The 25,677-nt window shown below is 36.7% G+C and overlaps 1 long non-coding RNA gene across 1 annotated transcript in view; it reads right to left on the reverse strand.

Moving 5' to 3' along the window:
• Positions 1-2,800: 2,800 nt before the first annotated feature.
• The window catches only part of LOC105531819, a 76,704-nt gene continuing 53,827 nt past the window's right edge, over positions 2,801-25,677 (reverse strand). Inside the window, exons 3-4 of the long non-coding RNA XR_001004865.1 lie at positions 7,365-7,466; positions 2,801-3,278 (exon numbers count right to left, since the gene is read on the reverse strand). This is a non-coding gene — a long non-coding RNA (uncharacterized LOC105531819). The remainder of the gene's footprint in view (positions 3,279-7,364; positions 7,467-25,677) is intronic.

Here is a 25,677-nt window from a genome sequence, read left to right on the forward strand (position 1 = left end):
TCATCAGATGTCATGATAGTTAATTTCACGTGTCAGCTTGACTGGGCTAAGGCATGCCCATATAGCTGGTAAAACATTATTACTGGGTGCATCTGTGAGTGTGTTTCCAGGAGAGACTAGAATTTCAATCAATAGGATGAGTAAAGAAGATTGCCTTCCCCAATGTGAGCACCATCCAATCCATTCATGGTCAGAATAGAACAAAAAGGTAAAGAAAGGGTGAATTTGCACTCTCCCCTTGGGGCATCTATCTTCTCCTGCCCTTGGACATCAGAGCTTCTTTGGACATCAGGACTTAAACCATTCTCCCTACTGTCCCTGTTCTCAGATCTTTGGCCACAGTATGAGAATTATACCATTGATTTTCCTGGTTCTTGGACCCCTGGAATAGGACTTATTTATACTACTAACTTTTCTGGCTGTATTAGGCCACTCTTGCATTGCTATAAAGAAATACCTGAGGCTCAGTAGTTTATAAAGAAAAGAATGTTTAATTGGCTTATCGTTCTATAGGCTGCACAGGAAGCATAGCTTCGGCATCAGCTTCTGGGGAGGCCTCAGGAAGCTTACAATCATGGTAGAAGGTGAAGTGGGTGCAAGCATTCCACAAGGTGAAGCAGGAGCTAGCAAGAGAGAGAGGAATGTGCCACATACTCTTAAATAACCAAATCTCATTAGAATTCACTCACTGTCATGAAGATAGCACCAAGAGGATGGTGCTAAATCATTCATGAGAAATCTACCTCCACGACCAAAACACCTCCCACTAAGTAAGCCCCACCGCCAACATTGGGGATTACAATTCAACATGAGATTTGAGTGGGGACAAGTAGCCAAACTATTTCACTGACTCTCTAGCTTGCAGATGGCATATTTTAAGACTTCTCAGCCTCCATAACCACATGAGCCTATTCTCATAATAAATCTCTTATATCTATCTATGTATGTATGCATCTATGAATCTATGTATCTATATATGTATGTACGTATTTATCTAATCTATCATCTATCTATCCTGTTTTTTTCTGTTTCTCTGGAGAACCCTGACTAAAATAAATACCTAGAAAAATTTAGAATTAAATTTTGTTGTATAATTCACTGAGATTTGGGGGTGGTATGCTTTTTCAGCATAACTTCGTCCATTCCAACTGATGCTCTTGCAACTGCTAATGTGTTTGGGGTATCTAAGAAACTCTTTCACATTTTCAGAGCAGTACTTGATTAGTGGCAAACTCCAAGGACTCAGCAGCAGATTGATAAAGGAGGCAAAGAGATGTTCTATCTTGACAATTACATCTTTATTCCTGGATTAAAGACCCTCTTACTCACCCTATTTACCACCTCTTGCCTTCATCTCTAGACAAATTGGACTGGGACTTTAGGCTGGCTTTCTTCCATAAAGCTCTTTCAAGATGGTCTCCTCTGGGAAGAGTCTCTACAACGAAATCTGGAAAAGGTTTCCTTAACTCCAGACAGATGAGCTCAGAGAACCACAAGAGGGCATGTGGTCCCTAAATCAGATCTGATGGCTGCCTGTTTCAGGCATTGGACTTGATATTTAAATACTAGTTCAAGACCAACCCTTATTTGCAGTAAAGACGACATAGATGAGCACTGGGTTTGGAATAAGCAAATAACAGTTCTAATGCAGAGATGAGTCTTTGATAAGACTAGATGGGTTCAGGGATTTGAAACAGTTTGCTGGGGATCCTTAGAGGCGCCAAGGAAATAACCGAGAAGGCAAGGGGAAGCCCAAACAGAGAGAGTGCGGAATCTGCATCTCAGCTTCCCAGTGCTTCTCGGCTTTACTGTCATCTATTGTGCTTCTCAGGAAGATATTGGTTAAGAGAGGTTTATTTAGCTCTAATCATTTATGACTTAATTCTTTTACCCTTACCTGTGAAAAGCTTGTATCTGACCCTGAGCCACCATTTTTTCACCCATTTTTTTTGGGAGGAGACAGAAACATGGCTTTTTGAAATCAGAACCTATCTGAGTTTGAATCTCAATTTTACTTTGGTTAAATGACTTTGGTTAAGACCCGCTAAATCTCAACATGCTAGAAAATCTAATCACCCCGTAACTAAAACTCTGCCAAAATATCTACTGCTTGTAATTGTGGAAAGGGATTTCCAAAGGGGTTCTATATATATTAAAAATTAATATCCCATTACATATATTTATGTAAATGTATATATAATGGGATATTAATTTATGATGTATACAGAACTCTTGTGGAAATCCCTTATATACAAAACATATAATACATAATGGGATATAATATATTTTATGATATATAATATATAAGAATATATATGGGATAATGGGATATAATATATATTATAATGGGATATATTATATATTATAAAACATAATATATAATGGGATATTAATATATATAATGGGATATTAGAGATAGATGTTTTAGTAAGGAAAACAACTGAGACTGAAATGGGCTCAGAACAAAAAGTGAGTGATTATCCTGTCTAGCTCATCCATCTCTTGTTCATAGAAATGCAAATCAGTTGTGACTGGTGGAATGCAACCAATTATTGCCTCGTAGATAGATCATCAATTTATAAATTCATTTCAGATTCCTAATTTCCAACATATGCCTCTGCTTTTTATACCAATTATAATATTTACCCATTCCCTTATTAATTAATAAGTTAATAAGGCTTTGATACCTGTTCATTTTATATCTATATAAAATTCACAGTTATACCATGTCTTAAAAATTATTTAATAGTTTCAAAGACATCTTACTCTTCTAGCTATGACCAGAAAAATGAGGAAATGAAGAGAGAAAGTACATTATATTTTTATAAGGTTTTGTACTCTAAAGAGACATCCCAAATTGCCATTTTCATGTCTCCAACTCCAACGAGAATGAAGCATATAAACCTTGGGAAAATCTCAAGTTATATCTTCTGATTTACAATGAAGATGCCTAAGTCTCAGGAAAGAAAGAGATTACAACAGTCAAAATCTGGGGAGAAAATCATGAATTTAAAAATGTTTTTCCTCTGTGCATCTTTAAAACATAAATATAGAAGATTTATTTTGTAAATCAAGTGTTTGTTCCTTCTGACCGCCCAGGCTCTGGATCATTTTCCTATAGGATTCCACAGGCCATCGTTTTATGGATGTATTCGTGGACACATCTGGATATGCAGAGTAGGATGGTCCAGTACGGCCTCCTTAAACAGGGCAGACAGCCAGCCTTGCCGTAGATCTTTCCATTATCCATGGTGTCCCTCTTGCTCAGTGATGTGCAGCTGAAGGAATTGTTTGGGAGAAATGAGACCCAGGGGAGAGCAAAGGAAACTCAACATTGTAAATTAAGAGAGACACTCATGGCCTTTCCAACCAGAGGAAAATAAACAGGGTTACAATGAGAACACAAAAAATCTGTCTGGAAAATCCAGTATACGCCCAGGAATCTAGTTTTCTTCCAAAAGATTGATAGATGAAGATTTAATCATTCCCCAATATAGTAACTGACACATTAAAATAGAATTTCGTAGAATTAAATTTGTTTCTTAAGTCTCATAGGAGAAAGAAATTTAAAAACCATCACACACTTATAAATGGAAAATGATAACTGCGTATGGAAAAAAGAGCAAATAAGTGGGGTAAAATATTTTTTAGAGAAGTAAATTGTAAGCAAAAAAACCCCAAACTTTTTACTTAAAAATTTTTTTCACTGTTAGACCAGAGAAATGACAGTTGTATTCTAAGTAATGGTATTAGTAACAGGAGTTCTACATCATTATTTCTTTTAGTTTTGTGTTTCTCCTGTTAAGTCTAGGATCTTAAACTATCTCTAAAACAATTAGGTCACTAACGGCCTATGAAAACATATGTAGTATTCCTGGGGACATTCTTTCCAGAAGGCTGAAATTTCTTACATAGAAAGAACCTTTCATAACCATTGGTTAAGGTAAAAATACAAAACTAAAATAAAACTCCCATATTTGAAGAAAAACCATGAGATTTTCTAGTTATTCAATAATAAAGATTAATTTGTTGTTGAGGCTTTAAAATACGCAGGGCACACAAGCACTGAAAGCAGTACCCAGTTGATATGGATGACATTGCTATCCAATGTAGGAGAGTGACCTGGGAGTCTAGATACGTTTCTGGAGGGCAAATTAACAATACTTGCAACAACCCTTAAAGATTTACATAGTTTTTTACTTGGCAATTTTCACTTAATGAAATTTATCCCAGGGGAAAAAGGCATAGATGAGCCTAAGGATTTAGCAGTGGGATTGTTTAACACAGTTTAGATTAAAATTGAAACTAATAAAGAAGAACAGCCCTACAGGATTAGTGTGCACATTATCATACATCTGTCTGATGAACTTGAAACATCCATCAGAAGTAATGTTGTGGAAAAATTTTAATGATATGAAAAGCAAAAGAAAAAGTCACAGGTTCAGATGTATTTCAAATGGAATAAAGCAGATGTAGTGTGTGTGTGTGTGTGTGTGCACACAATGTATGTGGACACACACACATTTATGTTTATTTATTTACATTTACTTGTATATAAATAATACTTGTATAAACATACCAAAATATTTACTATATTGAATTCTGGGAGACATAAATGCAGATTTTTCAAATTGTTTTATTTTGATTATTTCATTTTGAAAACTTTGTAAAATAAATATTAATTGTAGCAATAAAAAATAGCTTATTTCCATATTGTAATTTATTTTTAAGGTAGAGGGACTGGAAGGAATCTTTATAAATACCTATAGCTGTGCCAAGTATTTATATTCATAATTGAATTTAAACTTTATCCAAAGCATATAAATAAAGTGTTCTTATTTTAATATATGGTCTAATGGTGACTAAGAGGCACTCAATGGCTTGCTTAAGGACACTACAAGTAAGTGTTAGAACTGACATTTGATCCCTGGTCTGTCTCCAAAAACCTTTACTCTCTATTTAAACCTTAATCCTTTGAATGTCTTGGATCAATCAAACTAACAGCGAAATTATAAGCAAGCAAACCCAAATCTGTAAATATATTGATTTAAAAATTATAAATAGGTGTGATTAAGATATGGTATGGATATTAAAATATACCTAATAGACATGTTTAAAGGATTAGGGAAAATGAAAATGTTTAGAAACTCAATACCTCACCCTGAACCCCTATGAAACCCCTGTACACTCCTGGCGTATACACCCAATAAGTGACGACAACTGCATTATACCATTCTTTTTTTTTTTGAGACAGAGTCTCGCTCTGTCGCCCGGGCTGGAGTGCAGTGGCCAGATCTCGGCTCACTGCAAGCTCCGCCTCCCGGGTTCACGCCATTCTCCTGCCTCAGCCTCCTGAGTAGCTGGGACTACAGGCGCCCGCCACCGCGACCGGCTAATTTTTTGTATTTCTTTAGTAGAGACGGGGTTTCACCGTGAAAGCCAGGATGTTCTCGGTCTCCTGACTTCGTGATCCGCCCGCCTTGGCCTCCCTAGTGCTGGGATTTCAGGCGTGAGCATTATACCTTTCTTACCAAGAATGCCTTTATATTCATGTCTGCAGTGTGCTACCATTTGTAAAAATTGCTTTAACTATTGGTCCTTTTATACTTACTGCACTCCGCAGTTGACACTGGCTAAAGAAAAACGCAAATGAAAAGTGCTTTACTGGTGACATTTCCAATCCTTGATTATCATTCTTGAGCGGACCAGTAGTGATGCCTGAGGCTCACTCATTCCCCTATCCATTTCTCTCCCACTAGCTCTATTTAAATATACCAGACCTTCTTCCCTTTTCTCAAACCCCAACACCTCTCCCTGCTTTTCACTCTCAACTAATGACTCTGCCTCCTATTTCCCTGAGGGTGGAGAAAACCATGAGGAAAACTTCTCTACTTCTCTCTCTACCACACTTGCCCACTTGTGCTCTCAGCCCTGACTCAGCTTTTCCTCCTGTTACCGTGGATGGAAATTTTGATGCTCCTAACTGAAGCCAAATTATCACAGAAATAAGGATACTTCTTTTACATTTCTCTTCTCTACTATTAGCTAAGACCCTTACCCTTATTTCCTCTATTAAAAAAAATCAGAACAAAAAACACCCGGCCCCACTTCTCCCTTCAACAAGTGTGCCATTCTTCTGCTCCCCCTCTACAACAAAACTTAACAATTTGTCTCTACTTGCTGTTTCTAATTTCCTCAGCTCATTTTCTCTAGAATTCATTCCAATCAGCACTTTCCCTCAATACTCTACTGAAGATGCTCTTGTCAAGGTCACAGCTATATGGGTTGGTTCAATCCTAGTCCTCATCTTACCTAGCAATCAGCATCTTTGACAGAGCCCACCATTCTCCACATCTCGAAGGTCTTTCTTCCACTCACCACTCTCTCCTGGATTTTCTTCTGTCTCACACTGGCTTCCTCTCAGTCACCTTCTCTTTCTCTATTTGTCTTGCTAACTTTTGATCTGTAGAATATCCTGAGATGATATTTTTGGCCTCATTTTCTTCTATCTACAGTGATTCCCTGGGTGAGCTCATCCATGTCACGGCTTCAAATTTTGTCTATATTCTTATTACTTCCAAGTTTATAATCCTTAAAGAGGACCTCTCCCTAATTTGAACTCTCTACTGTACATATTTACTAAGTTGTCTAACAGGCACTCCAAGTTTAGCATGTCCAGGGATGGAACTCTATCACTTGATCCCCCGTCCTGCTCCTCCCGAAATCTTTCCTAGGTCATGAATGCCATCTCCAGTCTCCTAGCTGGGACACCCTCCTTCCCACCTTCTTGCACTTCTCTCATGCAAATACTGTTTGCTCAACCTACAAAACATTTCTCCACAAATCAGCCACATCACATCCCATCCCATCTATAGCGACTACCCTGATTCAGGTCATCAGCATCACTTAACTGGAATCATTTCACTAATCTGTAACAGGTCTTATGGATTCTGCCCTTTCTACAGTTCATCTTCATCTTAAATTCAAGAGTAATTGATAAAATACTTCTGCTCAAAATTCTTTCCATTACTTCCCAATGCTATCCTCTCCCTACGTCCCTAATTTCATCTCTGTCCCTAGCTCACTCCACCCTGGCCACCCGGGCTTTCTTCCTATTCCTAGAAGGTGTCAGGCTTACCCTGATCTCTGGGGCTTGCCTTTGGGATCAGGAATACTCTATTTCTGGAATATCTCCTCCCAGATTCTATGGGGCTTGCTCCCTCACCTCCACCAGGTCTTTGCTCAAGTACCACTCCCTTATTTTAAAGTGAAATACTTTCCCATTCCGGCATGTTCTTTCCGCATTATTATGCTTCATTTTTTTCTTTAGTGGTTGACAATCTAACACCCTATAGTTTACTTACTTTTTATCATCTGTCTCCATTTGCTAGAATGAATGTCAGGGAGAGTAGGAACTTCTCTGTTTTGTTCATTACCTTAGCTCCCTTGGCTGGATTGAACATTATCTGGCAAAGTATACAGCCAATAAATATTTGTTAAATGAATAAACAGGTACATGGAAAATAAAAATGTGTGCATCTATACATGCAATTGATTAAAACTGTATAAAGATACTCTAAAAGGCAACAGAGATTAGAATAGGACCCTAGGATTAGAGTGAAAGGTGTATAAACAAGATTTATTACTACATATGCATATATATTTTTTAAGAGACAGGGTCTTGCTTTGTCACCCAGGCTGGAGTGCAGTGGACACGCAGCCCACATCACAGCCCAGTGAAACCTGGAACTCCTGGGAGCAAGAGGTTCTCCTGCCTCAGCCTCCCAGGTAGCTGGGACTATGGGCATGCACCACCATGTGCCACTAATTGCATATTTTTTACTGTTTGGTGCTTGAGTCGTGTAAATATATTACCAATTTTAAAAAGCTATCAGAGTAAGAAAAGAGGTCTACTTGTCAGTCTTCTGATGCAGCAAGATTGCCAGAGTTTTGCTAGATTGGATACATGCCTCACCATGTTTATATTTCTTTATCCAAATCCTTATTGTTTTCTACTTCACCTTCATCATATTTTTTTCGAAACCTTTAGCCACTCCTTGTTGCATTTTCTCTGCTACTCTGATTGCACACTCTCAGTACCCAAATCACAAATTACTTCTGCAAGGACATCATTAGGGCCTTTGTCGGTTAACAGACAGTTGAGATTACTTTTCTATTTCCATTTATGAAGATTGCTACTGCAGCTGAACCAAAAGCCCATCAAAACCGTTCCAGTGGATTTAGCTGGGGCATTTATTTCCACAAAACACCAGATGGTTTAGAAAATTCAAATAATTCGGCAAAGATCCTATTTGGATGCCTAACAGGCAAAAAGGAAACTAACATTTATTCGGTCCTTACTACGTACCTGGAGATGACCCAGGAACTTTTCTATGAGTCACTTCATATCACCAAGATGTCATTGCTTTTAGCCCCAGGAATGACCCTATCTAAACAATTCCTACAGATTCTTCATAACTTAGTTTCACTGCCACCTCCTTTGAGAGGTCTTCCCTGATGCCTCCATTTGATTTAGTTTTTCTTTCTATGAGAGCAACCTATATTTAATTGTTAATTGCATTCTTCATGTGATTCTTCTTTTGCATTTTTTCACTCTATGTGTCTTGGAGGTAAGGATTCCCATGTGTTACTTCATGCTTTCTCTCCGGTGCCTGTCATGGTGACTTGCCCATAACAGATGGTCTGTGAAACCTTTTTGAATCAATAAGTAAATTAATTGATAAATTATTTACTATTTTCCATCTTCTGATTCTTCAGTAAAAGACAGAATTACCCAGAACTGCCTTGCAGTGGGTAATTTTGCCTTGCAAAACATCGTATTTCTTTAAAAATTGAAACAAATACTAAAGAAATACTAAAACAAATGCTAAAGTAAATAAAAAACATTTCCCTATCTGCAAGGTGCCTGGCATGGATGTCCAAATGAATTCATAGCAGAACATGGTGCTTAAAGATAAAGAATCCCAGTGTAAAATAAAACATTTTCTTGACTAAGTTTTCAGTTTCGTGATTAAAATACCTTTCACATCTGAGAGAGGAAAGGAGATAAGCCAAAATGTAAATGTCAAGATAAAATTGCTTATGAAAATGTAGTAGAGTTTAGTTTACAACATCCTATGGAGAATAAAAGTGTCTCTCCGACCAGTCCCAGCAATGGAATTAAGTTATGGCCATTATCTCATGGAAAAGCGTAAAATGTGTCTGACAAGTAGGATCTCTTAATGAGATGGGGCAGAGGAATTCAAAAACATCAGAAGGAACCTCATCAAAATGAGAGTGTATTCAAAAAACAACAAAAAGGCCAGGCTCAGTGGCTCAGGCCTGTAATCCCAGCACTTTGGGAGGCTGAAGTGGGTGGATGGTTTGAAGCCGGGAGTTCAAGACCAGCCTGGGCATCATGGCAAAATCAAATCTCTACAAAAAAATACAAAAATTAGCCAGGCATGGTGGCACATGCCTATAGTCCCCACTACTCCAGAGGCTGAGATGGGAGGGTCACTTGAGCCTGTGAGGTCAAGGCTGCAGTGAGCTGTGATCATGCCACTACACTTCAGCTCAGTCAACAGAGCAAGACCCCAAAACCAACAAAAAATATGTGACACACAGGAATATTTCAGCCCCTGTCTCTCTCTCTTTGTGTGTGTGTATCTTTCTCTCTCTCTCTCTCAAACACACACACACATACACACACTCATACACTCATGCCATTTTCTTGTGGCTGCCACGTAATATACAATGCTCTTGGTATTCTAGCGACCCTAGGTGACGATTAACAGGAGATGAAAGAGAAAGAAGAAGAGGAGGAAATGGAAAAGTGGAATGAGGAGGACACACACACACACACACACACAACATGCATGTGCACACATACACAGTCTCATGTGTTTTTCCAACAATATTCCTAGGTTGAAAGAAAGGATGGGGATTGCTACGATCATTGCAAGGATATAAAAATTGAAGTAGGAAAAAGCTAAAACAATGCACACAAGGTCATCACCTTGGACCAGTAAACTTCTGAAGCCTGGGCTGTAGATTTCATCAGGATAAGAATGTTCAATGTTACGTTTTCACAGAAAAGGATACCCACTATTTTCCACATGCAGCTGCACTTACCATTTTAAGTGAAATAATTGTATATGTGCAAAGGTCCTGTATAGCTTTTCTAAAATTTGACAATAATACTAAAAACTTACTTGAAAATCCAATAATAGTGCTTTGGTTTTTACCCAAAGGAGTGGAAAACTTATGTCTCTACCAAAATCTGCATGTTTACAGTAGCTTGACTCATAATCGCCGTAACTTGGAAGCAACCAATATATTCTTCAATAGGTGAATGGATAAATGAACTATAATACGCCCAGGCAGTGGAATATTATTCAGTACTAAAAAAGAAATAAGCTATTGAGCCATGAGAAGACATGGAAGATACTGAAATCCATATTAAAAGTAAAAGAAGCCCATCTGAAAAGGCTAGATACTATATGGTTCCAACTACATGATCTTCTGATAAAGGAAAATCTGTGGCGACAGTAAAAAGATCAGTGGTTGCCAGAGGTCAGGGGGAAGTTAGAGATGAATGGGGAGGCACAAAGGATTTTTAAGGGCAGTGAAATTATTCTTTATGATACTATAATGGTTAATGTATATTATTATACATTTGTCCAAACCCATAAAATGCACAATACCAAAAGTGAACCTTAACGCAAACCACAGACTTTAGGTGATAATATGTATTAATGTAGGTTCATCAGTTATAACAAATCTACCACTTTAGTGGAGATTGTTGATCATCGGGGAGGCTCTGTGTGTGTGGAGGCAGGGACTATATGGGATATCTCTGTACTTTCCTCTCAATTTTACTGGGACCTTAAAACTGATCCAAAAATAGTTGCCTTTTTAAAAGTGAAATTTAAAAAAAATAACATAAAGCTAAGATTTTTCCAAACTATCAAAATAAAAAATAGATTTTTGAAGTATCATGCTTGAGGAACGCGTGAATTTTCTTTCTGTTATTTCAAAAGGTGATTGTGACACGACTAGGAGTAAACTGCCTCATGCTGGGACTCAGCAATGGCAACAAGGCTAAGACTGTTGCAGAGCTGTAGGACTATGAAAGAACGGGCTGGGGTTGCCAGGGTCGGGGCCTATAGTTATATCTGTCACCTCACCATCAGAGCTCTGGTCTCTTCTGGGTGTCCTTTCCCTGGAGGTCAGATGCCAGATCTATGACAACTGAAGAACCATGAGAGGAGAGAGAGTTGCTTGTAGAGGCCACATAATCTTCAGGCCACAGATGGAACTGTGGTCTTTTCAGCTGACACGCATACAATTCCTACTATAACAAATCCCCTTTCAGTGAAAAGTAATAAATCTCCTTTTGTTTCAGGAATAGTCCTTTGGGATTTCTGCTTTTGCTTTCAGAAAACTCATATGAGAAAAATTGAATCCACATGGTTTGGTGAGAAAAAGATAGGCTAAATAATTAGTTGGGATTTGATCATCTAGCAAGTAGGCTAAAGATAGGACAGCAGGCTTGTATTTCAGACTAGAAATGCTTTTGTTCAGTGGGGATACAGAAGACCCAGACACGTCCATTCTTCCCTTTCCCAGGTTTTGCCAGCTTCATTCTCAGTTGGCAAATATCACATTCCAAGTGTTTACTACTTGAGATTTAATATAAATGTGGCCTCCATAAATAGAGAGCAAAAAAACTATTGAAATAAACTTCTAATAATAAGCTGATAAGGAAAAATATATGCATACATAATTATATATATGAGCATGTATTTTTTTAACCGGAAACTACTTTTCTGTGTGTCCCATAAATGATATACTAGATACGGATTTTTTTTTTTCACTTTAATTTGACCTGTCTTTAGTCTCTCATTAATATTCTATTCTATTCTCTGTCTTCCAGGGGTACAGCATAATGGTTACGTGCATGACGTTTGCCCTGTGACCTCCTAGTTCACAAGAGGCTTCAGCCTCTACTGCTGGCTGATCTTTGGACAGTTAGTCTTACTACATGTAGGTTTTCTGGTCTATAAAATAGACACTAAAGTAATACTACTATGTTTCCTCTGAGGCCTACAGATAATCCCTATTCTATAATTATCAGGGTACCTGCTACGCAGTAAATGCTCAAGAAATGTGGTTATTATTTTTACCTCTCCATGAATCCATTCCCAAGCTGTAAAACAGGGATAATATTCATACTTATATCACAAGGTTCTGTAGGATTACATGAGTCAATATATGTATAGGTATCTAAAACATTTTTGGACTCAGAGTGTACAATCCATAGGAATTCACTATTGTTCTTCTCCCATTTCACCTTGTTCTTGGCCAAGCAATTTATTAGTTTTTAACACACCCTGTTTCTCTCAAATAATTTAAAAAGGAAAATATTTATCATAGTGAAAGGGCTGCTCAGGTTTCTTTTCCCAGATCTCTCCAAGGCAGTGAATATCAAACCTAAAAGCTAGCAGCTAATGACACGAATTAACAGCTCTTGCTCTGGACATAGTTGAGAGAACATTCCTCACACCTAGGTCTCACTTTTAATCTCAAATGCTTACATGGGGCACCACTCACTTCAGAAAAGAAGGTTATACTAGAATTAAAGTGACTTTTACTGGCTTAAAGATAAAATTCAGCGAATACAATTAGAAAGATGAATTTAGAAATTAAGAACATAAAAAGAATTTTATAGTGCCTCAAGAACTACAACTGACTTTTTAAAAATCTTTGCAACTTAACTGGGTTTGCCTTACTAAGTCTTAAATTCCGTGACCAGTTGGTTTTAGATTTGCAAAGCTACAACAGGCAAATTGGTTATTGTTTCTACTGGAAGGCAAATATGCAGGATTGACTAGATGTGACAGATGAATTCTATTAAATTTCTATTAAATACGGAACTATCCAATGGAAAATCTCAATAATTTGAATAATAAATGCTATTTTCATTAGCTATGGATGAAAAGGAATTTAGAATGTAAATTATTTTAAAGGATCATCATCTCAGGAGCTGTGGACTGGTGCAATTGTATTTATTAAATAGACAAAGAAAAGTTTTATGTGGTAGGTATGAGTTATTAATGTCAATGAATGAGTCATTATTTTTATTGTGCAAATCATTTTTTGTGAGTAGAAAGCATATACTAGAATATTGGCATAAAACACACAGCATATGCAAAATGTAATATATATAAAATATATATAGTAAAAAAGTAAAATTCTTTTAAGAACTATCTTGGATATATTGTTATGGTTACCTAATATAAGACTATTTTTCCTTCCCATTATAGTCAATCCATAAACCTATGTGTGGGAGACTGAAAAAGTAACTTCTGGCAGAAGAAAGAGTTTTGTGGTCTTTGTTGGCTTGGCCTGGAGAAGGGTTTTCTAACTCGACATGGGAAAGTTTTCATGAACATGACAACAGAAATATGAGTCCATTACTGAGTGAGATTCCCATCTATAAGAATGAGACATAATGAGGAAGTGACAAGTCACACAGGAGGCTGAGTTAATTGATTATATTCATACAGAACAGGGTAAGAATTAAATTTGTTTTGAAAAATTCGAATTTTAATGATAGTCAAGATACTGAATTTTCAGGTATCAACTTTCTGTTGTGAGTTTTAAAATTTCTCTTTGTTATGTACAAATATCTTTTTACCCTAAAGCTATTTTTTTCTCCATTTCTGAATAGAACCGTGGATTCTTCATAGACCCATGAGATCACTACTCTTCTGGTAAAATGCAGGAAAGGAAAAGAGCAAGCCATATGAACACCTTCTTCTCATTTTTCAGTCCCGTTTGCAGACTAATGAACTTTATGCTAATGAACATTTGAACTAATGAACGTTTTCCTTGTCAGTATTAAATCCTATCAGTACCACCATCTCTAAATGATTACTGATCTCATTTTCGATCCAGAACTCTTTCCACCAAATACGCTAAAGTTAGTGCTTTTCCTGCTTCTCTCCATTCTCTCATCAGGCTCTGGATTCAATAATCACATCTGAAAACATCTGAAATGCTTTAACTTAGTTCTTTCTTTATTCTGCCCCACAGATTTGATTTTCCACATTTTCAATATTTACCTTATACTCTGGACATGTAGTCTCCTCTTCACCCTGAAAACATACAAGCTTACTTCTGATTTGACACATGTTTCCAGCATTATTCCACTTTGCTCTTCTCTTTTCTGCATATATATTACATATATATATACATATATATATATATATATATATTTTTTTTTTTTTGAGACAGAGTTTCACACTTGCCCAGGCTGGAGTGCAACAGCACAATCTCAGCTCACTGCAACCTCTGCCTCCCAAGTTCAAGCAATTCTCCTGCCTCAGCCTCCTAAGTAGCTGGGATTACAGGAGCTCGCCACCATGCCCAGCGTTTTTTTCTTTGTTTGTTTGTTGTTTTTTTTACTAGAGGCAGGGTTTCACCGTGTTGGCCAGGCTGGTCTCAAACTCCTGACCTGACCTCAGGCGATCCACCTGTGTTGGTCTCCCAAAGTGCTGGGATTACAGGCGTGAGCCACTGTACCCAGTCTATGTATATAATAAATTCTATAATAATTTGAGACAAATATCAAGCCCTCCTCCTTCCATAATATCTTTCCTCTCTACTAGAATAAACCATAATTTCCTCCTTCTCTGAATTTCTGCACTTTCATACAGATATCATCAACAGGGAGTTAATCGTCTTAACTGGAGGTGTTTGAGCATAATCTCTGACCAATTGTTGACTGAACACTGCCAGAGCACTAAGATTCAGGCTGGAAAATAATAAATAAAGGAACAAATAAGTGAATAATTTCTAAAAATAAGCAGAGTGGGGACATTCGTGGTCACACCAGGTAGGGGAGACAGAATTCACAGATTTAATTCATGCATGTTACAAAAGAAAACAACCCTCAGAGAGAAAAGGAGTCAAAATCCAGAACTGACACAACATATTATCTAGAATGTCTCGAATTCAAACAAAAATTATAAGGTGTGTAAAGAGACAAAAAAGTGTGATCATATTTAGAGGGACAAAACCTGTCACTAAAGGTTGTCTCTCAGTGTCACCGGTATTAGATTTGTCAGACAGTGACTTTAAAACAGGTTCAATGTGTTCAATGAATTAAAGGAAAATACACTTAAAGAATTAAAGGAAAGTATGTTAATAATTATTTAATGGCTCGGCTGTCTCATTAAAGAAACAGAAGTTATAAAAATGAACCATTTGGAAATACAGGTTGTATAGAGCAACAGAAGGATACAATGTAAGGTTATCTAAAGCAATAATTGTGGCACTGCATTGTTGGGTTTATACATGAATATATACATGTAATACTGCATGTGAAATCAATAGCACAAAGAAGAATGAAGGAAAAAGATGGAGTGGATATGAGTTTCCATATTTTACCAGACTTTAGATAAAAATTATAACTGTATTAAAAAAAGCTAAGTAGAGAGGCTCTATAAGAAATTTGATACGACAGAAGAATCACCAAACTAGAAAAAAGATCAATAGAAAATATCAAGTCTAAAGAACACAGAGAAAAACAAATGAAGAAAAATAAAGGGAATCCTAAATACCTGTGGAACAGCTTTGAGCATAACAATGTAGGCGTAATGTTATTTCTAACAGCAAAGGAGAAAAAAGGAGAAAAAAAATGTTTCAAGAAGTGATGGCTGAAAACTGTCCAAATTTGACAAAAATCATTAATCTACAAGAAACACCGATAATCCCCCAAAAAATTAGCGCAAAAAGATTCACACCTAGATACAACACAGTTAAATTGTTAAAAGCCAAAGACAGAGAAAATCTTAAAAGCAGTGAGAGAAAACACGGGGGAATAAGAACAGATATAATAGCTAACTTTGTCAATCAGGGATTCTAAACAAACAAACAAACAAACAAACAAAAAGTTTTTTGTTTCTTTTTTTTCTTAATGAAGGTGAAATAAAAACCTCTCCAGACAAAAACTAAGATAATTCATCATTTGGACACCTGCCTTACCAATTTTTTTTTAAATTACTAAAGGGATTTTGTAATATGTAGGTAAATATATGAGACTTAATGCAATGTATTTTCTCTTTTTTCTTAACTTCTTTAAAAGACATAAGCTTGTATAAAGTATGTTTATAATACTGTATTGTTAAATATGTAATACATCTATATCTATCTGTCTGTCTATGTACATGTGATGATGATTACACAAGAGCAAGTACAGGAAAAAGTAGATATAGCAGAGCAAAGTTTTAACAGTTGATCAGAAATTTGTTAGTATTATTTTGAAAGATACTATGATAAGGTCAGATGCACACTATAGTCTTTATAGTATCTACTAAGAAAATCAAGACAAGTATGAAAATGGCACACTGATTATATTTATTTAACACAAAGGATGGCAAGAAATCAGAAACAGAGGAACAAGAAAGACATGGGATAAATAGAAAACAAGTAGCAAAATAGCTGATATAAATCCAACCATGTCAATAATTACATTAAATGTGAAAGTACCAGACTTTGCACTGAAATAGCATAGAATGTCAGAATGAAGTTTTAAAAATTCAACAATGTACTGTCTAAAAAAGAAATATGCTTGATTTTAAAATATAGGTTGGAAGGAAAATAATGAAAAAATATATATCAGGTAAACAGTGACCACAGAAGTGCTTGAGTGGTTACACTATTATCAAATAATAATAATTTAAAAAACAAGAACTATTACTATAGGCAAAGAGAGTTATTTTATAGTGATAAAAAGCTCATTACATTAAAATGATTTAAAGATTGCAAATATATGCATACCTTCCTCAGAGCTCCAAAATACATAAAGAAAAAAATTACAGACTTGAGAAAAGAATTAGAATTAGACAACTTAGCAATAACAGTTAAATATTTAAATAAGCTAATCTCAGAGATTAATAGAAGAGCTAGATAAAAAATCAGCAAGTGTACAGAAAACTCAATTCTAGCAATCCATTTTATCTAACCAACATATACAAAATATTCTACCAAATGACTGTAGAACACTTATTAAAGTGCACATGAAATATTCTCAGGATAGAAAAAAAAGTCAGAAGATGTCTCACAAAATTTAAAAAGACTGTTATCACATGAAGTGTCTTATCCGATCACAATTAAATATCTATTATAGAACCAGAAAAGGAAAATGCCAAATATTTGGAAAGCAAGCAAACTTCTAAATAGCCCATAGGTTAAAGGAGAAATCACAAAATAAATATAAAGATATATGAAACGGCACAAAGTAAAAGTTCAGTATATTAAAATTTATGGAATTCAGGTAAGCAGTGCTTGAAGGGAAATATTCACCTTTAAGCACTTATATCTGAAATAAAAGAAAGTTTTCAAATCAATAAAGTAAACTTCCACCTTAAGAAACTAGAAAACAGCTAACTAACTTAAAAACAAATAAAAGAACTAATAAATATTATATTAGAAATCACTGAAACAGAAAACAAAAATAATAGAGAAAATCAACAAAATAAAACGTTATTTGAAAAGATCAACAAAATTAACAAGACTTTAGCTAGACCAATTAAGAAAGAAAAAAAAAAAGAGACACGAATTAACCAAAATCAGAAATGAAGAAGACATCACCATCAACTTTACAGTAATTAAAATTCTTATGAGAATTTTATGAACAACTCTATGACATCAAATTAGATAACTCAGATGAAATAAACAAGTTCCTACAAAGATACAAATTACCAAAACTGATGCAAACGCAAATTTTTAAGGTTTGAATAGCTTATACAAAAGTTTATATACAAATGTTTATACACAAATGTTTACAGCAACATGAGTTCCAACACTCAAAGACTAGAAACAATCCAAATATCCATCAACTGGTGAATGGATAAACATAAGATGCATACATCCAATGAATATTATTTTTCAATAAAATAGAATAATATATTAATGCATACTACAATATGTACAAACCTCAATTATTATACCTATCGAAGTTTAGGCTTAAAAACATATATTGTATGTTCTATTTGTATGAAATATTCAGAAAATGCAAATTTATGGAGATACAAAGCATAGTAGTGGTTGCCTATGGCTGCTTGTAGGAGTAGGGATTGACCATAAACAGGCTGTAGAGAATATTTGGGGAATAAAGGAAGGTTCTAAAAAACTAGATTGTGATGATGATTGTTTAACTCCATATAAATTTACTAAAACTCATGGAATTATACACTTAAATTGAGTAGATTTTATGGTACACAAGTTATATTTTCATGAAGCAGTAAAAATAAGTAACATAGATGATGTTGCATTCTTTCCCATTGCAACTAGTCAGGAGCTTATGATGTCAGGTTGTTTCATTATTTTGGTTGGTCACTTGGTTCAGGTGGTGTCTGCTAGATATCTCCATGGTAAACACGCCTTCTATGGTCTGAATGTTTCTGACTCCCCCCACATTAATCTGTTGAAATTCTAAACTGGAATGTGGGACCTTGAGGGGTAATTAGATCATGAAGACAGAGCCCTCATGAATGCCACGAGTGCCCTTATAAAAGAAGCCTGGAGGAGCTTGTTTGCACCTTCCACCATGTGAAAACACAGTGGGAACATGTGCATAAACCAGAAAGCAGCCCTTACCAGACACTTAATCTGCTGGCACCTTGATCTTGAACTTCCCCCACCTCTAGAACTGTGAGAAATAAGTGGCTATTATTCATAAGCTATGCAATCTACAGTATTTTATTATAGCAGTCCAAATAAACTAAGATAATATCTTTTCCATGGATAATTAATAAGTAATCTAAGGGGCAATATTTTGATACTATATGAATGCTCCATTTCTAACAAATGCTTGCTATCTTATTTTATCATTTCTTCTTCAGCTTCATTGGCTATCATCCTTCATGAAAATGAGCTCACTCCCAGCTTCATTTTCTTTGCGTGTCACTATGGACACCTATATTCTTTTTCATTTAATATGTTATAATCGACCTCTCTCTATTCTATTTTATAGACATATTGCCCTAACGTTGACCAGCTGTAGTCCCTTCAAGTTAGTTCCTTTTCCTTTTGACATGTCTGCATTAGCCTCTGAGCACTTCATTGCTTTCCAGCACAGCAAAATGTTCCACATTCATTCAGTCCTTTTCCTGACCCAGCCATTTCTCCATGTATTCCTGGTAGTTTTGGGTGGTTAATGGTGTTTAAAATCAGAAATGATATCTTCTTTATTCTCCCTCCTCTCTGCCCAATTGGAACTCTAAAGAGTTGCTGGGTCCATAGTAAATATTTCCAATAAATGCTGGTGAGATTTAATCTCATCATAATGATCTGGGAACACTTGAGAGTCCTGTGATGGATGTGTTGGTGAGCAAGAGGAGACAAGGGGGTGGACTCGAGCTCTAGCTGGCATTGCTTCATTGGGTAGCCTCTGCAGGTCAATACATAGTCAGGTTTATTCTCTCCAACTGTAAAAATAATTACCTGCTTCTGAAGAGTTCTGGGAAAATTAATTTGCTAATGCCTTTAAAGAGGTTTGAAGATCAAAAGTTCTATGTATATGCTAATATTATTATCTTAAATGGGTCTCTTGCTCCTGACTGAAACTGAGATGGCTAAATCACAGTGTCATTGTAAAACCACATACAATTCCCTATCACTTTAATGCCCAAGCAGTACAAATCTGAATAGTGGCATTGCAGCAGCAACAAGCAAAATGCAGAACAGTAGGAGTAATTCTTGAATCTCAATATCTGGGTGTGCATTTAGTTGAACCAATATTCATTACCTCTCCACTATACCTATCTATGTGTAAACTATTGGGACAGTCCTACTTTCTCATTTTATTTATCTTCATTCCTCTCTGAACTTATTACTTCTGAACTTCCAAAAATCTCCTGCAGAGGCCAGATAAATGTGTGCAAAACAGATAATTATGTTACATTGAAGAGAAGCTGTCATGAGCAATGAGGACACCTGGTCTTAACCTCTGCTAATAATAAAATCTGACACTAGGTGAGGCAAGTCATTTCTCTGTGACCCTGGTGCCATGAAGCCGTGATGCTGTGGTTCTGGCTGTTGAGGCTATTGACTTTACATGAAGAACTGCAGAGACCCACAGCAAGGGCCAAGATATAATGAACAAACGAGAGAAAGGCAGGCTGGACTGTGTGAACTATACAGGGTGATACTGCAGCCTCTATTGGTTGATCTTTAGTTGTTCACTGCCTACAGAGTCATGGGCATAGATAGATAATTGTGACTTGGGGCTAGCAGATGTTTTAGTAGTTTGTCTGTAAAGGTGGTTGTGATAATTCTACCTTTCCATGTATGCACACCTCTTTTGCAATGTGATCTTGCCACTTCTCCCATAAAAAAATGGGAAGGAATGTTTTCCCCTCCCAGGAATCTGAACTGACTTTGGAATTTACTTTAATCCAGAAAATGAAAATTAATGAATATTGTGTGACTTCCAAACCTTAAATTTAAGAGGTATGCAGCTTCTGTTCTAATCTTTTGGACACTGAGGCAACATGTCATAAAGAAATCTAGAAGAAAAGAGCACACAGGGAGAGAGACCCAACCATGGCAACCTGTCCCTTCATCCTACAGAGCTGAGCCCATCATAGGATGAGTGAGCTCTAAGAAGACCAGCGGAGAACCCACCAGGTAAATAAGCAGCATAATCTTTCACTCACTAAAGTCTGTCCAGCAGCCCAATGTTAAATCCTCCTTTCAATAGGTCATTGTGTTAAAAGGAACCACTCATCCTCCTTTCAATAGGTCATTGGACTGTGGGTATGTTTTTAGACCTTTGAAAGACCATTATCAATCCTGAGTGTTTACTCTTGATAATACTTTTCAGCTATGAGAGGGTGCAGAGTTATAGGGTCCAGACACATAGCTCTGGGATAGAAATGAGGGCAGAACTTGTATCACCAAATGTGTTTGTCTGGGATTTCAGGACAGGTCACCTTAAAGCAGCAGCCTGATTAGGCAGGGAACAGCCACACAGTTTACCAATATACAGACCAACAAGGGAGTCAAGGCTGTAACATGATCATATCTGACAACAGTACAAATGAAGTGCCAAAAGCAATTGCCTTTTATACACAGGCAGATAAACAATCATCCGCCTTTGCCTTCAGAAACAGGTCCAGGCATTCAAGAAGGAGAAACGCTAAAAAGAAACGTGGCACTAATGTGTCAAATCTGAACAATGACTTTCTTGCTTAAAATGATGGCAAAACAGCTCCTCATAAATAATGAAATAAACATCGCATGGGAATAATTGTAATGAAGAATATCTCACTCTTCATTGAAATATCCATGAACATCATCTTATACACTGTGAAAAATATAATTACAGAACTGACCCGGACTGGAAATGTGAAGAATCTACAACTAAAGACTGGCTTATTTGGATAAGGTTCCACTCTTTGCTAGTCAAAGAAAATTACCATGAAGTATTTTTGTGTCTTCTGCAATATATCCTATTTTAAAATATTGGAATATTCATTGAAGACTATCTAAACTTCTTAAGGAATTGCCCTGGTTGTGTTTTTCAAACCTCTTACTGTTGAGGATTAAAGACTGAAAATAATTCCTCAGATAGAAATTGAAGATACGAAAAAAAAAATAGATGCATCAGCAATGGTATTTCCAGCCTGCTACATACGTTGTGATTCTGTTCAGTAATAACAAAGCAACTTTCTAGATTCTCTAGGTGAATATGATGGTGTGAAGATATACATCTAGCTCAGCAAGGATTCTATGTGTCAGTGACACATATTCCTTTAGAATTCCGTATTCCATAAGAATTTTTGAAAATATAGATGTCGGGGTGAGCACTGTGAGATGTGAATCAAAGTAATAGCAGCCAGGAGCTATTAAGCATGCAGAGCTATTCAGTGCTTATTAATATATGGTAAGCAATATGAATATCTTACAGCTCACAGAGCAACCTAATGAGGTAGGTATATTTTACATTTTTGGGGGGGGAAAAAAAAAGGCTCAGAGAATAAGGAATTTCTAGACGTTCCGAGCCAGGTACCACTTTGCCTCCAAAGCTCTTGCCTTTCTAGGATACGTATAGGAAACCTGGTTCTTTGGACCCACTCCAAACCAACACACCAGGTGTAGCTCCAAATATCTCGATCATTACCAGGCTCTCATTTTTCCATGTCTCTCCTCCAAGTCATCAAAACCATCCAGCCCTGTTTTGTTTTTGAGTCACTGTTTAAAAGAGTAGGAAAATCAGTAACAAACTTATTCCGTCTTGAGAGATGTAGAACTATTCTTGTTTCTATATATTGAGGAACTGGCATATTACTTTGTCTTCTAGTTTTTCACTTTTAATCATTCACTTAACTTTCTTTTTTTTGAGACGAACTCTTGCTCTTGTCCCCCAGGCCGGAGTCCGATGGCGCAATCTTGGCTCACTGCAACCTCTGCCTCTCGGGTTTAAGGCATTCTCCTGCCTCGACCCCCCGAGTAGCTGGGATTACAGGTTCCTGCCACGACGCCCAGCTAATTTTTGTATTTTCAGTAGAGATGGGGTTTCACCATGTTGGTTGTCTTTTGGTAGAGACGGGATTTCACCATGTTGACCTCAGGTGATCGGCCAATAGAACAACTATTATGTGCAAGGTGCTATACTATGCATTAGATAATCAACAACAGGCAAAATGTAAATGATGCTTGCCTTAAACAAAGAATTACAGAGATAAATGCAGAACTATAAATGTGTATTAAATCCTACATAGAGAAATTTATGATGCTATAGAGCTACACTGTTCAATACAGTAACCACTAGCCAACTGTGGCTATTGAATTTAAATTTACCAAAATTAAATATTATAAGAAATTATTCTGTCACACTAAGTACCATTTTAAGTGCTCAACAGCCTCCTGCAGATATTAGCTACTAGATTGGAAAGCACAGATATAGAACATTTCCATTATTGCAGAAAGTTCTATGGAACTACTCTTATCCTTGTCTTTTCTTCATAACATTTAGAACTACTCTTTAGTTTACTTATATTTATTTATGTTTGCTTCATGTCTATCTATTTCACTAGAATGTAAACTTTTCCATGCCAGAAATTTTAATTTCTTCTTATTACTAGAGGTTTACTCTAAACTGTGCTTGGTTTGTCTAGAGCTCAACATCCATCTATCTCTTGCTAGATTCTCCCTTTATGCACAGGCCTTGCATGTGGTTTGACAGAGTAATGCTGCCCATTGGCCAAGGTCTTCACCAACCATGTTCCAAACTGTATCTGGGCTCAATGCATGCTTTATTGAATAGCTTAGCTCCCTAGAAGAGTCATTCCTTGGAGTTGGTATTTTCCCCATCTCTCATTCTACTGATACCATCCCCTCTTCCTTTTGTTTCCTACTAGTCAATCGTGCTGCATGACTTGCTCCTGAGCATATCTGAGCTATGAAAGTCCTACATGCCCATTCCTGTACTTCCCAATGGCACAGTGGGTTGCATGAATGAACCTCACATACATCTTATTATAAAAGCACATGAGCTGAACTTTCCATCTTAAACTCTCTTCATCCCTTCAAGGACAAGTGAGATGATTCTGCTCTGAGAAGCCCAAAGAAGAGATCAGAGAATAGAATTCAGTATGATGCTTAGAGAGATTCTCTAAGAACTTGCACCCTATGCCTGATGACCACTAAATAATGCCCTTTGTAGCTAGCATGGATTGTGCTGTACTGACTTGCTCAGTGTTTTTAGTAATTTGGACACTTGGTATAAGACTTTAGGAAAACAATTTAGAATATATAAAAACAGCAATAAAGCTGTCACAGCAATCTGACATAGATTAGATAGATAGAGGTATAGGTATATGGATATAGATATATGTAGATAGGGATGGATGAATAGCTAGATGACAGATAAAGGTATAGGTATAGATATATGAATATAGATATATGTAGGTAGGGATGGATAAATAGGATGAATAGATAGACAGACAGATTGATTGATTGATATAGGTATAGATATATGGATATAGATATGTATACGTAGAGATAGATAGATAGATAGAAGATAGATAAAGGTATAGGCATAGATATACAGATATAGATATATGTAGGTAGGGATGGATAGATAGATAAAGATAGATATAGGTATAGATATATGGATATAGACATATGTAGGTAGGGATGGATTAACAGATATAGACAGACAGATATGAGTATAGGTATAGATATATGGATATAGATACATATAGGTAGAGATAGATAGACGATAGATAGAGGTATAGGCATAGATATATGGATATAGATATATGTAGGTAGGGATGGATGGAGAGATAGATATAGGTATACATATAGATATATGGATATACATGTATATAGGTAGGGATAGATAGACGATCGATCGATCGATCGATAGATAGATGACAGATTTATTAATCCTCCTGTTCTCTTTTACCCTGCATCAAGAAGAATACCCCTTTGCTTCTCAGCCTTCTCAGGCCACCCCTTCTGTGACCCCCTCCAGTGAGCCTTTGGTAGACAATCTCCTACGCTCATATTAGATGCAAACAAGGTAATTGCTAAACTTAGAAAGACCAGAAAGTTATTGGTAAGAAGGAAGGAGGTGATAACGCAAGCTTCAGTGGACTGAATTATATGGGCAATGAGAAGAGGGCTTTAGTGGGGAAGGAGATTTTGAGGTTACGGTGGGGGTGGGGGTGTGCATGAGGAGGGAGAAATAGAAGTTTTCACAAAGAAGATGTTATGTTTTTTGCGGCAGAAATATTTAAAAAAATAAAGCAGTAAACATTTAAATTTATTTCCATTGTTTTTCTATGCTGAGCTGATTGTTTTTAAAAACTGGGCACTGTCCTGGGATGGGGACATTAAAAGAGATTTACATGGATGTATTTCTGATATTCAACAGATAATTTGCCCAGAGAAGTTCAAAGAAAGAGAAAACTATGTGCACAAAAACATGTACCCAAGCCTTACTGACAATATCAGAATTTGGAGATATTAATGTTGCCATCAAATAGGAAATGAATCAAGTAAACTATGGTTCTCAACTGGCTACACACATCCACCACCGCAACCCTACTTAACCTTTACTGAATTTCTCCTTTGCATCATTTTTCTAAGCATTTTGCATGTAATAACATATTTCATTTTCACAGTAACCTTATGAGGTAGATGCTCATTATTGCCATTTAACAGATGGGACTATTGAGGCACAAACAAGTGCATTAATCAAGGCACCAAGCCAGGGAGTCTTTTTTTTCCCCCTTTGAGACGGAGTTTTGCCCTTGTCGCCCAGGCTGAAGTGCAATGGGGCAATCTCGGCTCATTGCAACTTCCACCTCCCAGGTTCAAGCAATTCTCCTGCCTCAGCCTCCCAAGTAACTGGGATTACAGGTACCCACCACCATGCCCAGCTAATTTTTGTATTTTTAGTAGAGACAGGGTTTCGCCATGTTAGCCAGGTTGGTCTCAAACTCCTGACCTCAGGTGATCTGCCCACCTCAGCCTCCCAAAGTGCTGGAATTACAGGCATGAGCCATTGTGTCCAGCTCACCAAGGTGTCTTATTTCGGTATCAGTGCTTTCTCAATCAATACACCACACTGTTGTAAACAGCATGCATGATGGA

Source organism: Mandrillus leucophaeus, unplaced genomic scaffold, assembly GCF_000951045.1.
Source record: "Mandrillus leucophaeus isolate KB7577 unplaced genomic scaffold, Mleu.le_1.0 Scaffold91, whole genome shotgun sequence".
Classification (NCBI taxonomy): domain Eukaryota; kingdom Metazoa; phylum Chordata; class Mammalia; order Primates; family Cercopithecidae; genus Mandrillus; species Mandrillus leucophaeus.